The following is a 16670-nucleotide window of genomic DNA, read 5'->3' as shown; positions in this document are numbered from 1 at the left end:
ACAGGACAGCGTTAACGAGAGATTTAGCAGGATATAAATTTGAGGCCTAGTATTTAGGCGCTGGGTGACAGGTATGGGTTTAGTGACAGAATTAGACTTGGAAATACACAGTAGCGGGTGTGTGTGAAGTTATTCTGAATGACCCAATGTGCACCTTGAATATTATATACCCTTTTAGGGATAGATTTCAAATAGCTCTGATATAGCAGAAACCACTAAATTATGAAATTGTTAAATTGGGAATTGTATTTAAACCCAGAACAAAAAATGTGCTTTGACGGACACTAAATAACTTTCCCAGCCACAACAGGACAGCGTTAACGAGAGATTTAGCAGGATATAAATTTGAGGCCTAGTATTTAGGCGCTGGGTGACAGGTATGGGTTTAGTGACAGAATTAGACTTAGAAATACACAGTAGCGGGTGTGTGTGAAGTTATTCTGAATGACCCAATGTGCACCTTGAATATTATATACCCTTTTAGGGATAGATTTCAAATAGCTCTGATATAGCAGAAACCACTAAATTATGAAATTGCTAAATTGGGAATTGTATTTCAACCCAGAACAAAAAATGTGCTTTGACGGACACTAAATAACTTTCCCAGCCACAACAGGACAGCGTTAACGAGAGATTTAGCAGGATATAAATTTGAGGCCTAGTATTTAGGCGCTGGGTGACAGGTATGGGTTTAGTGACAGAATTAGACTTGGAAATACACAGTAGCGGGTGTGTGTGAAGTTATTCTGAATGACCCAATGTGCACCTTGAATATTATATACCCTTTTAGGGATAGATTTCAAATAGCTCTGATATAGCAGAAACCACTAAATTATGAAATTGCTAAATTGGGAATTGTATTTCAACCCAGAACAAAAAATGTGCTTTGACGGACACTAAATAACTTTCCCAGCCACAACAGGACAGCGGTAACGAGAGATTTAGCAGGATATAAATTTGAGGCCTAGTATTTAGGCGCTGGGTGACAGGTATGGGTTTAGTGACAGAATTAGACTTGGAAATACACAGTAGCGGGTGTGTGTGAAGTTATTCTGAATGACCCAATGTGCACCTTGAATATTATATACCCTTTTAGGGATAGATTTCAAATAGCTCTGATATAGCAGGAACCACTAAATTATGAAATTGCTAAATTGGGAATTGTATTTCAACCCAGAACAAAAAATGTGCTTTGACGGACACTAAATAACTTTCCCAGCCACAACAGGACAGCGTTAACGAGAGATTTAGCAGGATATGAATTTGAGGCCTAGTATTTAGGCGCTGGGTGACAGGTATGGGTTTAGTGACAGAATTAGACTTAGAAATACACAGTAGCGGGTGTGTGTGAAGTTATTCTGAATGACCCAATGTGCACCTTGAATATTATATACCCTTTTAGGGATAGATTTCAAATAGCTCTGATATAGCAGAAACCACTAAATTATGAAATTGCTAAATTGGGAATTGTATTTCAACCCAGAACAAAAAATGTGCTTTGACGGACACTAAATAACTTTCCCAGCCACAACAGGACAGCGTTAACGAGAGATTTAGCAGGATATAAATTTGAGGCCTAGTATTTAGGCGCTGGGTGACAGGTATGGGTTTAGTGACAGAATTAGACTTGGAAATACACAGTAGCGGGTGTGTGTGAAGTTATTCTGAATGACCCAATGTGCACCTTGAATATTATATACCCTTTTAGGGATAGATTTCAAATAGCTCTGATATAGCAGAAACCACTAAATTATGAAATTGTTAAATTGGGAATTGTATTTAAACCCAGAACAAAAAATGTGCTTTGACGGACACTAAATAACTTTCCCAGCCACAACAGGACAGCGTTAACGAGAGATTTAGCAGGATATAAATTTGAGGCCTAGTATTTAGGCGCTGGGTGACAGGTATGGGTTTAGTGACAGAATTAGACTTAGAAATACACAGTAGCGGGTGTGTGTGAAGTTATTCTGAATGACCCAATGTGCACCTTGAATATTATATACCCTTTTAGGGATAGATTTCAAATAGCTCTGATATAGCAGAAACCACTAAATTATGAAATTGCTAAATTGGGAATTGTATTTAAACCCAGAACAAAAAATGTGCTTTGACGGACACTAAATAACTTTCCCAGCCACAACAGGACAGCGGTAACGAGAGATTTAGCAGGATATAAATTTGAGGCCTAGTATTTAGGCGCTGGGTGACAGGTATGGGTTTAGTGACAGAATTAGACTTGGAAATACACAGTAGCGGGTGTGTGTGAAGTTATTCTGAATGACCCAATGTGCACCTTGAATATTATATACCCTTTTAGGGATAGATTTCAAATAGCTCTGATATAGCAGGAACCACTAAATTATGAAATTGCTAAATTGGGAATTGTATTTCAACCCAGAACAAAAAATGTGCTTTGACGGACACTAAATAACTTTCCCAGCCACAACAGGACAGCGGTAACGAGAGATTTAGCAGGATATAAATTTGAGGCCTAGTATTTAGGCGCTGGGTGACAGGTATGGGTTTAGTGACAGAATTAGACTTGGAAATACACAGTAGCGGGTGTGTGTGAAGTTATTCTGAATGACCCAATGTGCACCTTGAATATTATATACCCTTTTAGGGATAGATTTCAAATAGCTCTGATATAGCAGGAACCACTAAATTATGAAATTGCTAAATTGGGAATTGTACTTCAACCCAGAACAAAAAATGTGCTTTGACGGACACTAAATAACTTTCCCAGCCACAACAGGACAGCGGTAACGAGAGATTTAGCGGGATATAAATTTGAGGCCTAGTATTTAGGCGCTGGGTGACCGGTATGGATTTAGTGACAGAATTAGACTGGGATATGGCCAAAAAATAACCACACTATTGCTGGTTAAATGCACTTGGTGACGGGCGCAGCTTGCCCCTGATTTAGTATATGGCCAAAAAATGAACAGACTATTGCTGGTTAAATGCACTTGGTGTCACAGCTTGACGCACCACACTACTGAGGGTTAAATGCACTTGGTGACGGGCGCAGCTTGCCCCTGATGTAGTATATGGCCAAAAAATGAACAGACTATTGCTGGTTAAATGCACTTGGTGTGACAGCTTCACCCTGATGTAGGCTTTAGCCAAAAAACAACCACACCATTGAGGGTTAAATGCACTTGGTGACAGGCGCAGCTTGCCCCTGATTTAGTATATGGCCAAAAAAATGAACAGACTATTGCTGGTTAAATGCACTTGGTGTGACAGCTTCACCCTGATGTAGGCTTTAGCCAAAAAACAACCACACCATTGAGGGTTAAATGCACTTGGTCGCAGCTTGGATGCACTTGGTCGCAGCACCGCACAAGACACAAAATGGCCGCCGATCACCCCAGAAAAAAGTGACTGACAAACGGTCTGGGCAGCCTAAAAACAGTGAGTGAGCATTTGAATTTCAGCAGCTCAATGATGCACAGCTGCAGATCGATCGATTAATCAAGTGAAGTCCTTTGGAGGAGTTAATCTGCCTAATCTCGCCCTACTGTCGCATCCGCAACCTCTCCCTACGCTAATCAGAGCAGAGTGACGGGCGGCGCTATGTGACTCCAGCTTAAATAGAGGCTGGGTCACATGGTGCTCTGGCCAATCACAGCCATGCCAATAGTAGGCATGGCTGTGACGGCCTCTTGGGGCAAGTAGTATGACGCTTGTTGATTGGCTGCTTTGCAGCCTTTCAAAAAGCGCCAAGAAAGCGTCACAAAAGCGCCAAGAAAGCGACGAACACCGAACCCGAACCCGGACTTTTACGAAAATGTCCGGGTTCGGGTCCGTGTCACGGACACCCCAAAATTCGGTACGAACCCGAACTATACAGTTCGAGTTCGCTCATCCCTAATTATTACGCCAAAAGGCGTGAATATGGCCCCTAAAGCTCCAAACAGGAAATCTGTGTACGCTAAGTCCCCAAAAGGGTCAGAAAATAAAAGCCCTAGACCCAATATAGAGAGATATTTAAGATCTTCCCCTACAAAAACAAGAGGTACATTGAAACCTATTGCCTGTCAAGAGGAGAAGGAAGAGCCCAGAAAAACCGTAATGCCCCCGGATTATAGCGATAAGGAAGATATTGATATTCGGATCCACTCGCGTATGGAAACAATTGAGCAAAAACTGGGGGACATTCTGGACACTTTAAAAATTACCAATCAATTACCAATCAAGCGTTAGGAACACTAACAACTACTGTATGCTCTATGCAAACCGATATCTCTCTCCTCAGAGACGATATGGACAAAATTCGATGTAGAGTAAATGAAACGAAACAATCCTGTTACTAAAAATGAAGTCTCCTCAATGGGAAAAAAAAGGAGGTAGGAGGCCTAGGCGATGTGTAAGAGGAGCAGGGGGGTAGGAGGCCTAGGCGATGTGTAAGAGGAGCATGGATCTGGGAAGGGTTGTTTCACCGCTGCGGGATCCAATATAGAGTTAGGAGGGGAGTGGATGGTATGGACCATCCTCCAATTTAAGGTAAATGGCACGCATTTTGACATGGAATGTCCGCGGACTGGTGGTCTATGATACCATCTTTAGACATTTATCCACCATCGTGGGACTTCTGGAGACCAATTTAACTGCTGAAAGAATGCACTATATGCGAAAGTTCTGGACCCAGTACGAGTACCACTCCCACTACTCGGCCTATTCGCGGGGAGTAAGCGTCTACATTCATAGAAATGTGGATTACGACCCATATGATCAATGGATCGATAAAGAAGGCAGATTTGTATTTCTATATAAATATGGCGGAATACGCCAAGATGAAAAAAGAGTTGGCAGAGAGGGTTGGGGCTTTGGAGGCAGAGTTGGCCAGACAGAACCGGGGAAACGTTTTATTATCATTAATAGATGCTAAGAGGGAACATCAGACCTTTTTATATGAAAAAGCGCAACATAAGGCCTTTTTTGCAGGACAGCGTGCTTTTTTTGAAAAGGGGAAAACAGGTAGATTGCTGGCATCTGTAGTTGCTAACCAAAAGACCCAAACTCTGATAAAGCAAATTAAGTTACCTTCTGACGCCTTAAATAATCACTACCTTTATATCAAATCCGCCTTTACAGAATACTTTACTAAACTATATCAGTCGGATCTCGGGGTGGAGGATGGAGCCCCGGTTCATTTTTTGGACAAAGTGGAACTCCCTTGCCTCTCCGACCAAGACTGTACTAAATTAAATTTGCCAATAACTCTTGCAGAATTGGAGGCTGCGGTAGATAGTATAAAAAATAATACGGCGCGGGGCCGAGATGCTCTGCCTTTTGAAACATATAAAGTACACATTAAAACGATATTGCCTCTTCTCCTTCAGATGTTTAATGAATCTTGGAGGAATGGTTCCCTTCCCCCCTCTTTGAGGGAGGCCTCCATTTACAAAATACTCGCCAAACTGCTTGCTAATAGGTTGAGGGGGGTCATACACTGTCTAATCCATCCGGATCAGACGGGATTCATCCCAAAACGAAACATACAATCTAATATCCGTCGAGCCTTTCTTAACATATATGTAGGGGATGGGGAGGACCGCTCCATCCTGTCTTTGGATGCCAAGAAGGCCTTTGAGGGTGGAGTGGTCCTTCCTATGGGGAACGCTGACCAGAATGAACTTGGGTGAACATTTCACTAAATGGATACAGCTGTTATACTCTGGATCCATGGCCAGCATTAAGATAAATGGGATTGACTCAGAACAGTTCCCCTTACAGTGAGGCACCCAGCAGGGATGTCCCCTTTCACCTCTGTTATTCGCCCTGGTCTTAGAGCTTCTTGCATGCAGAATCAGACAGTCTAAAGAGATCATAAGCTTTGGAGGGAGAGGTGAAGAAGATAAAATTAGTCTGTATGCGGACGACATCCTCGTCTTTTTGAGGCAGGGATGGAAGGGAGTCCAACCCTTGATTGATATTCTGGAAGAGTATGGGGCCTTATCAGGCTATAAAGTGAACTGGGATAAGTCTGAACTCCTCCCTCTAGTTCGAACTCCCCCTGATGGAGTATCAGGTATTAGGCAACTTGGCCTTACCGATTCTATCCGTTATCTGGGTATTAGAATTTGCGCAGACTTGACTAGATATAACCTTTTAAATATAACTCCCATGATTAATAAGGTGAAGGAAAAGATTCGTACTTGGCAGAAGTTGCCTCTGTCACAGGCAGAAAGGATTTAATTGGTAAGGATGGTGGTCCTCCCTATTGCCCTATACCCTTTGACAGCATGTCCTATATGGATTGATGATTCTTTTTTTGGGCTGTTAGATAGACTGCTAAATGAGCTAATCTGGGGGAGGGGAAGGGTTAGGATCAAGCAAAAATATCTTTGTCTCTCTGAGAGGGATGGCGGGCTCTCCCTTCCATTCCTGCAGGGATACTATATCGCAGCTCAGATAAGGAGGTGGGTGGGGCGGGGGCGGACCAGCAGTCTGCAACGCTGCTGAATATCTTGTCAAGGGACTTTTTGGGGCCATATGGAGATATTTTTTCCATTCTGGAGACTGGGCATCCAGGAAAAAGAAAAAAACTGTGTTTAATCAGTGATACATTAGATAAGGTCTGGAATAAAACGAAAAAGATTTTGGGTGCAAGCAGCCCCACACTTTTTACTCCACTCTGGCACAATCACAATTTAAAAGAGTTTAGGTTAATTGAAGATTATAAGTATTGGAATTCATGTGGTATTAACCATCTAATCCAAATAACATTACATGGAAGTATTATTCCTTTTGATGATTTAATAAAGGGTATAAATGTCACTTCTTTAGACAGATATAGATATGCACAAATTAGACACGCATACACGAACACCCAGGATAAAGACTCCTTGATCACTAGGGCAAACTCTTTCTTAGATTACTGCTTTAAATTTAGGGATACACAACTCACTCTCTCACAAATATATTGTAGATTTCGGGACTGCTTAGGAGAAACAACAAAATTTAAAAGCGAGGGAGGATGGGAAGCTGAATTAGGTATATGAAGTACCGTTGATTGGGATATAGTATATCGAAATATTAAAAAGGTATTGATATCTGAAAAATATAGATTAATCCAGTTCAGGATTGTACATCGCCTGTATTATTCCCCTGCCTTCCTCGCCAAAATATATAGGGAAAGAAGGGATACGTGTTGGAAATGTTCGATTGAAAATGCTGGTCTAGGTCACCTGCTATGGGATTGCCCAGAAATAAAAAGATTTTGGACCAGCATTTATGAAGAACTGTACAGCAGATATAAGATTAAATTGAATCGCTGTTTTACACAGGCAATATTAGGCTTTTTTTACCCATACGGATTTAACGCCCTATCAGATCAGAATCTCTTTGGAGAGTTTCATGGTTGCAAAGGTCTTGATTCTTAAATATTGGGGTACAAAAAACTGTCCTACCTATTCCGAGTGGAGGGTTCAGATAGATACTATTGATGTATATAGAAGAATCAAAAGAAAAGCAGAGTAGTCCTGGAAGGGGCGGGTCTTTGATGGTTTCTTTGATGGCATCGGGGAATGACCACGAGCAGCAGCAGGTGATGGCTGGATCCCGCAGCGGGAATCAAGGGGTGGGGGATGGGTATAATGGGGTTAAATATGTGAATTGGTGTATGAGTATTCGTATTTATTTTTTAAATTATTTGTAATGGAATTCACATTTTTGGTTCAGAAAAATAATAAAGAATTTATTAAAAGAAAAAAAAAAAGTTTGTGTTGACGTCACTGATTATTTTGCCCTTCCTCTGATCTTTCAAAACAATTATCCCTCAAAAAAACGGATCCTGTCTGTTGAGCATCCAACTTCACTCGGTCAGCATTTGGTCAGTAATCCATCAGTATTGCTAAAGCAAAAAAAAAAAAAAAACTGGAGTGGATCCAAAACAGAGATGACACATGAATTGAATATTTGCATTTCTTCTGTGTTTTGTACCCACTCTTGCTTTTGGCTACCAAATCATAAGCCAATTCTAATGGGACCATACAGGTCATACAGTCACTACACAGACAGGATCCGTTGTGCGTCTCATTTTTCCTTCTTCTGACAAATCAGAAAAAGGGTCAAATATATGATGAGGTCAACCAGGCAAAAAAGGCAAAATAGGGGTATGGAGTAGGGAGGGTTGGAAAACAGTTTGAGAAGTCCACAGAGTGGCCTAATGACATAGTGTTAAGGTAGCAGCAGCATGAGGAGACCACCGAGTAGCCCAGTGACATAGTGGGGAGGTGGCAGCAGCAGCATGAGGAGACCACACAGTGTCCCATTTACATAGTGTTGAGGTGGCAGCAGCAGCATGAGGAGGTCACACAGTGGTCCAGTGACATAGTGTTGAGTTACCAGCAGCATTAGGAGGCCACAGAGTGGCCCAGTGACATATTGTTGAGTTAGCAACAGCATGAAGAGACCACAGAGTGGCAAGGTGACATAGTGTGGAGGTGGCAGCAGCAGCAGCATGATGGGGTCACAGACTGGCACAATTACAAAGTGTGGAGGTGGCAGCAGCATTAGGAGACTACAGAGTTGCACAATGGCAGAGTGTGGAGGTGGTAGCAGCAGCATGAGAAGGCTGGATACTGGCAAGGTGACATAGTGTGGAGGTGGCAGCAGCAGCATGAGGAGGCCACAGAGTGGCTCAATGACAGAGTGTGGAGGTGGCAGCAGCATGAGGAGACCGCAGAGTGGCACAATGACAGAGTGTGGAGGTGGCAGCAGCAGCAGCAGCATGAGAAGGCCAGATACTGGCAAGGCGACATAGTGTGGAGGTGGCAGCAGCAGCAGCATGAGGAGACCACAGAGTGGCCTAGTTACATAGTGTTGAGTTAGCAACAGCATGAGCAGGCCACAGAGTGGCAAAGTGACATAGTGTTGAGTTAGCAGCAGGAGGAGGCCCCAGAATGACATGGTGACATAGTGTGGAGGTAGTAGCAGCATGAGGAGACCACAGAGTGGCACAGTGACAGAGCGTAGAGGTGGCAGCAGCAACATAAGGAAACCTGATTGGTGAGGTAGCAACAGCATCACCCTGTGACAGAATGGGGAGGTGAGTGGCAATAACAGTACCCGCTGATGATGGTGGGTGTAGGAAGAAGCACTTGGCATCAGATGTGTGGCATCAGGCAAGTGGCAGCATCAGAATAGTAGCTGAGGCAGGTAGCCAGAAGAAACCGGTCTCTTTTGTCAAGGTGTTTGTGTGGCATCATGAATGATCCATGCCTGATTTATCTTGAAAAAGGTCAGTCTATCCCCATTTTGGGTGTTCAGGCGAGTTCTCCTTGGGGTAACTATGGCCCCCGCTGCACTAAACACAGATGCCACACTACTGCCCAGGAAGGCAAACTCTGCTAGTTGTGGCCACAAATCTAGTTTGGCTGCCAAGTAGTCCAACGGATCTTCGATGTGGGGTGGCAGGGTGCTGTCCAAGTATGCCACCACCTGGTCGTTCAGTACCTGCTCCAGGTCTAGGTGCTGCTGCAGGCGAGTAGTGTTGATCGAGCACCAAAGTGTATGGGTGCTCTGGCTGAACACATCGGGATGCTTGGGTGTTCTACCGAGCACCCAAGTAAAGTATAATGGAAGTCAGTGGGAGAACCCGAGCATTAAACCAGGCACCACCTGCTCTGAAAAGGGAAGGGTGCCTGGTTCATAAGAAAAGATAAGAAATTGATGGAAACACCATCAAAATGGTTCGGGAACAGCTTGGGGAGGATGTCTGCATTCATTTTGGACTCCCGGGTCATTGCTGGAAATGATGTTGTCCGAGTAGTACACCACTTTTACAGACTGACAATAATACACACAAAACCGAAAAAAAAAGAAAAAAAATGATTTTTAGAGGAAAAATTGTTAGGAAACATTCTTTCCTGTATATTTACTTGTATATAAAGTGCAAGTGCTGCCAAAAATTACAAGGAAGAGGCACTCCAATACAACCTGTATATCACATAAAGGAGGGCCTTATTCACATTGTGGTACAATTGTTCACTTAGTGGGACTCCTACACTCATAAAGCCTATGCACTAAGTGAAAGGGGCTGCAAAACATTACGAAGAGCTGGCACTCCAATACACCTTTTGTTACACATAAAGGAGGGCATCATACACAGACTTGAAAAATTATGATTGATGGCCTGCTGGTGACCTTCAAAAACATTTGGAGCAAGGGCCTACTGATCTGACCATCTAAAACTTTATGGGTGAGGGCCTGCTGCCGCTTTGGTGACTCTACATAACCTGGGGCCGATCGCACGTACCCCTGACGGCGACGATCCATTCAGATGTCTGGCCTATCTACTTGCAATGTTATTTTTATGCAAACCATGGTGACCATGGGTAACGGGGAATCAGGGTTCAATTCTGGAGAGGGAGCCTGGGAAACGGCTATGGCTACCACATCCAAACAAGGCATCATGCGCACAAATTAGGTGAGGGCCTGCAGGTGAGCTAACCCTGTAAAATATTTTAGTTGTGGGTCTGCTGGTGAGCTGACCCTCTAAAAAATTATATGCGAGGGCCTGCTGGTGAGCTGACCCTATAAAAAATTATATACGAGGGCCTGTTGGTCAGTTGACCCTGTAAAACATTACATACGAGGGCCCGATGGTGATCTGACCCTCTAAAAAAATATATGCAAGGGCCTGCTGGTGAGCTGACCCTGTAAAAGATTGTAGGTGAATGCCTGCTGGTGAGCTGACCCTGTAAAAAATTATATGCGAGGGCCTGCTGGTGAGCTGACCCTGTAAAATATTGTATGCAAGGGCCTGCTGGTGAGCTGATGCTCTAAAAAAGGATATGCAAGTGCCTGCTGGTGAGTTGACCCTGTAAAACATTGTAGTTGAGGGCCTGCTGGTGAGCTGACCCTCGAAAAATGTATATACGAGAGCCTGTACCTGAGTTGACCCTGTAAAACCTTATATGTGAAGGGCCTATATGCGAGGGCATTATATGCGATATGATGGAAGAGGAGAAGGAGGATGAGAAAAGGAAGATTCAACCATATACCCTTGTTTGTTGTGGATGGGGTGCATGAGAATACAGTGAATTCAGTACATTATAAACAACATATAAGTGCCTTTATGTTCATCAGCTTTCCTCTGGTGGAGTCGAGAAGTCATGTTCAATCCAGGCCTTGTTCATTTTTATAACAGTCAACCTGTCAGCATTTTTAGTTGATAGGCAGATACGCTTATCTGTTATAATGACACCAGCAGCACTAAATACCCGCTCAGACGAGTATTTATACAGCAAAGTCACAACAAGGAAAGCAACACTGACACCAGCTTTATATGCAAGAATATAAACTTTACTTTGGAAACAGTATTAACACAAGTACAAACAGTATAAGTAATACCCCAGGCCCACAGTCACCGTCCCTGTCCGAGGGACAGGCCTAGCCCGTTGGCGTACACAGCAGAGCCTACAAATCGCACTGTGCCGGTATAGAGGACACACCTAAACGGTGGCAGACGCAGCAGAGCCTGCAAGTCAATTACTGCACTGCAGTCCAGTACAGTAAGGCCTAACAAAGCTATAACCCTATCTAACTAGCTAATACAAGGCCTAGGCTAGTCTCTGTTACTTTAGGTGCCAAACAGTAAATTACAATTGGTAATCAGGTGTACTGACCTGCGTCCGTTCTGGGCCCTAGGATGCCGCTTACCCGGGATGGCCACCAAGCTCTCAGCAACCGCGCGGCCTTGCTTGATGATAAGGTTTTCTGTCCATACACTGGAACTGGTCTTCCTGGGATAACCTCTCTTTCAAAGAGCTGGATCCAGACAGGGGACAGCAGATACTCTCCTTCCTTTGAGTGTCCATTCACTGCCGGACATCCGCAAGCCAGGATGGAATCTGATTCAGTCCCTCACAGCACAATCCTTCCACCATGCCAGATCAACACTTCTTGGTTCACACCAAAGCATGAGTCATCATCTGCTTTGCAAATGCAGATCCCAGAGTGTGCTGACTGTGCTGCAAAACAGTGGCCTCTAGTGCCCGGAATGCCAAATGACAGCTCCAATACAATTTAAACATAAATATCATACAGGCAGAGCTTATCCACAATCTCACATGCCACCCCACTAGATGTTGTAGTTCTAGGCAACTCTCCCCATACAAACTCATCCTGGGCATAGCGCTGTGGAGGCACACCAGCATTGGGCCTCGCTGACCTTCTCAGATTGGGTGTTTCAGAAATACTGGGGGCATCAGGCATATTTGACAAGAGAGGAGCTGTGATTGCTCAGCATTGCATCTGGGTGGAAAACCTGCCATGACTGGAACCTCTGTGGACACTTTGGCGGGGACGACCCACCATTCCTCCTCTTCCTCATCTGAGGGACTTTCCTCCATACCCTGAGTGTGAGAAGGAACGCCCTCCACGCACACCAGCTCATCAAAATTGAAACGTCTCAACATATTACGGTGTAAGTTCTGTGAGGGTCCACCTGTCCCTACTGGCTCTACCTCATAGACTGGAATAGCGGGGACAGCAGATACTCTCCTTCCTTTCAGTGTCCATTCACTGCCAGACATCCGCAAGCCAGGATGGAATCGGATTCAGTCCCTCACAGCACAATCCTTCCACCATGTCAGATCAACACTTCCTGGTTCACACACGAAGCATGAGTCATCATCTGCTTTGCATATGCAGATCCCAGAGTGTGCTGACTGTGCTGGAAAACAGTGGCCTCTAGTGCCCAAAATGCCAAATGACAGCTCCAATACAATTTAAACATAACTATCATACAGGCAGAGCTTATCCACAATCTCACACAGGGCAGGCCAGCACCTCCAAGGCGTAGAGCACCAGTTCGTGCCACGTGTCCAGCTTGGACACACAGTAGTTGTAAGTAGAGTTGAGCGGACACCTGGATGTTCGGGTTCGACGGGTTCGGCCGAACTTTGTAAAAAAGTTCGAGTTCGGGACCCGAATTTGAACTAAATTTGACCCCGAACTCAAACCTTATTGAAGTCAATAGGGACCCGAACTTTTGAGCTCTAAAATGGCAGTGTAGGTGGAAGTGGCGGTGCAGGAGGAGGTAGCCTACACTGCTTTTTGGTTTTAAATTTATTTATATTTTTTTAAATCAGGGTACACCCCAAAACATTGGGAAATATAACCCTCCAATCGTGCTAAACACACGTTCAGACAATACACCGGCTGCAGGGCAGGCCAGCACCTCCAAGGAGTAAAGGGCAAGCTCAGGCCATGTGCCTAATTTGGAGACCCAGAAGTTGCAGGGGCTGTCAGTTAGTTTGTGTAGGAGTGTGCATACTTTCTGCCTCACCCACCATGTCGCTCATCCCCGTGATGTTCACGATCCAATTTGATATCTGCTCTATCAACTTTCGATGTTCTTTTATGCGCCTACCATGGTGATTACGGGTGGCGTGGAATCAGGTTTCCACGCCGGAGAGGGAGCATGAGAAAAAGAGACCAAATTTAATTAAAAAATTTGGGATCAAGCAGAAATGTAGGAAAAGTTATTGAGGCGCAAATGTGGGACAAATTACAAAAGCCCAAATGTGGGCCAAAAGAGTCAAGCGGAATTGTGGGAAAAGCTATTGAGGCGCAAATGTTGGCCAAAAGAGTATAGCGGAAATGTGGGACAAAGTATTGAAGCTTAAATGTTGTACAACTTGTTTAAGTTTAAGCATTAAATCAAAGGAGATGGCGCGCATCAATTAAAGAAGCATTTCATAAATTTTATTCCCTGTCGCCTATGCAAAGCAGGGGTTTATTCGAGTCTAAAATTGTATAATGTCAACCCAAGAATGTAACAGAAAAATTATAGAAATTAATTAAACTGTCTAGCAGTGGTACTTCACACCAAAAAATTGCAGAATTTCAAAAGAAAATATAACATATTTATTTTTATTTTTAACCGGCCTACTAGGTATAGCACTATACACCCAAACAATTGTGAATTTCACCCAAAAATGTTAATGACAATTTATTTATTTTTAACTGTCATAATAGGTATAGCAGCGGTACTATACAGCCAAAGATTGGTGAATTTCACCAGAAAATGTTAATGACAATATAATTTTTTTTTTACCCCGCCTACTAGGTATTGCAGTGGTACTATACACCCAAAAATTGGTGAATTCTACCAGAAAATGTAAATGACAAAGTAGTGAAATGATATAAAATAAAACGCGTACAAAAAAAAATTGATTTATGAGGTGGAGTTCCATATGGAGTAGGAGTTTAAGGAGGCAGTGGATGTAGCGGAGTAGGAGGAAGCCGCGGTAGAGGAGGACGAAATAGACAACACAGGTTTTTTGTTTTAATTTAGTAAAATTAAGGTACACTCCAAAAGAGTGTGAAATATGCAAAATACAAAAATGAGCAATTGCGCTGCAGTATAACAATGGCTGCTTAGTGTCGGTATACATGTCTATTCTGCACAAGGTACGGAATAAGTCCTGAGGGATGCATGCCTGGTTCATTTTAATGAACATGAGCTTGTCCACATTGGCTGTGGACCGGCAGCTGGGCTTGTCTGTGATGACGCCCCCTGCCGTGCTAAACACGCGTTCAGATAATACACTGGCTGCAGGGCAGGCCAGCACCTCCAAGGCGTAAAGGGCAAGCTCAGGCCATGTGCCCAATTTGGAAACCCAGAAGTTGGACGGGGCAGACCCGTCATTTAGTACACGTAGGCGTGTGCACACATACTGCTCCACCATAATGGTGAAATGCTGCCTCTGGCTAAGACGTTCAATATCAGCTGGAGGTGCTGGTTGTTGTGGAATGCTTACAAAGCCTTTCCACATGTCGGCCATGCTAACCCTGCCTTCTTATGTGCTGGCGGTGCCCCAGCTGCATTGGCAACCTCTTCCTCTGCCTTCGCCTTGTGCTTCCACTGTGCCCCATCTGTCAGGTGGGAATGCCACCAGCAGCGCGTCTACCAGCGTTTGTGCGCTTTTACTCGCTCATCCTACGATCACGCTCCAGTGAGGGAATTAAGGAGGGTACGTTGTCCTTGTAACGGGGATCCAGCAGCGTGGCCACCCAGTAATCAGCACAAGTTAGAATGTGGGCAACTCGGCGATCTTTGCGGAGACACTGCAGCATGTAATCGCTCATGTGTGCCAGGCTGCCCAGAGGAAACGAAAAGCTGTCTTCTGTGGGAGGTGTATCGTCTGTGTCCTCTGTATCCCCCCAGCCACGCACCAGTGATGGCCATGAGCTGGTCTGGGTGCCACCCTGCTGTGAACAAGTTTCCTCCTCCTCCATCTCCTCCTCCTCATCCTCCACCTCGTTATCCTCCAGAACTGTGCCCTGGCTGGACAATTGTGTACCTGGGGTTTGTGGGTGCAGGAACCCACCCTCTGAGCCACTTGGGAATGACTGGCCGGAAACCCTATGAAATAATCCCTCTTCCTCCTCCTCCTCCTCCTGTGCCACATCCTCTTCCATCATCGCCAGGAGCGTTTTTTCAAGGAGGCATAGAAATGGGATAGTAACGCTGAGAATGGCATTATCGGCACTGGCCATGTTGGTGGAGTACTCGAATCAGCACAACAAGGATCACAGGTCTTGCATGGAGGCCCAGTCATTGGTGGTGAAGTGGTGCTGTTCCGCCGAGCGACTCACCCGTGCATGCTGCAGCTGAAACTCCACTATCGCCTGCTGCTGCTTGCACAGTCTGGCCAGCATGTGCAAGGTGGAGTTCCACCTTGTGGACACGTCGCATATGAGGCGGTGAGCGGGAAGGCCGAAGTTACGCTGCAGCGCTGACAGGCAAGCAGCAGCAGGGTGAGAACGCCGAAAGCGCACACAGACGGTCCGCACTTTATTCAGCAGCTCTGACATATCGGGTAATATTTAAGGAATCTCTGCACCACCAAATTCAGCACATGCGCCAGGCAAGGGATGTGCGTCAAGTCGGCTAGTCCAAGAGCTGCTACGAGATTTCGCCCATTATCGCACACCACCAGTCTGTTGTTCAAGGCCCGTCCACAGCTCCTACGCGGTGTGGGGTTTGTCCCCCAAACAGAAACGTTTTAAAACTGCCTGCTCTCGTTTACCCCTGGCTGTGCTGAAGTTGATGGTGTAGGTGTTACGCTGACCGGAAGAGGAGCTGGTAGAGGATGAAGAAGGAGAGTAGGAGGAGGAAGCAGCAGGAGGCAAACTGAAGCGCCCTGCACTCCTCGGTGGTGGAAGGACATGCACCAAATTGCTAACCGCCTCAAGCCCAGCTGCCACTGCATTTACCCAGTGTGCTGTTATGGAGATAAAACGGCCCTGACCGTGCTTACTGGTCCACGTATCCATAGTCAGGTGCACCTTGCCACAGATGGCGTTGCGCAGCGCGCATCTGATTTTGTCCCCTATTTGGTTGTGAAGGGAAGGCATGGCTCGCCTTGAAAAGTAGTAGTGGCTGGGCACGACGTACTGTGGGACAGCCACCGCCATAAGGCCTTTAAAACTATCCATCTCCACCAGACGGAATGACAGCATTTCAAAGGCCAGTAATTTAGAAATGCTGGCATTCAGGGCTAGCGATTGCGGGTGGGTAGGGGGTACTTCCTCTTCCTCTCCAGCGTTTGGGAGATGGAGAGCTGAACGCTTCCGCGGGACATTGTGGAGATGCTTGGTGACCCAGGTGTTGGTGTTGCCTGTAACGGACCGTTTCAGCAGAC

This window comes from Bufo gargarizans, chromosome 2 (assembly GCF_014858855.1).
Source record: "Bufo gargarizans isolate SCDJY-AF-19 chromosome 2, ASM1485885v1, whole genome shotgun sequence".
Lineage (NCBI taxonomy): Eukaryota > Metazoa > Chordata > Amphibia > Anura > Bufonidae > Bufo > Bufo gargarizans.
This window is presented reverse-complemented; position numbering follows the sequence as displayed.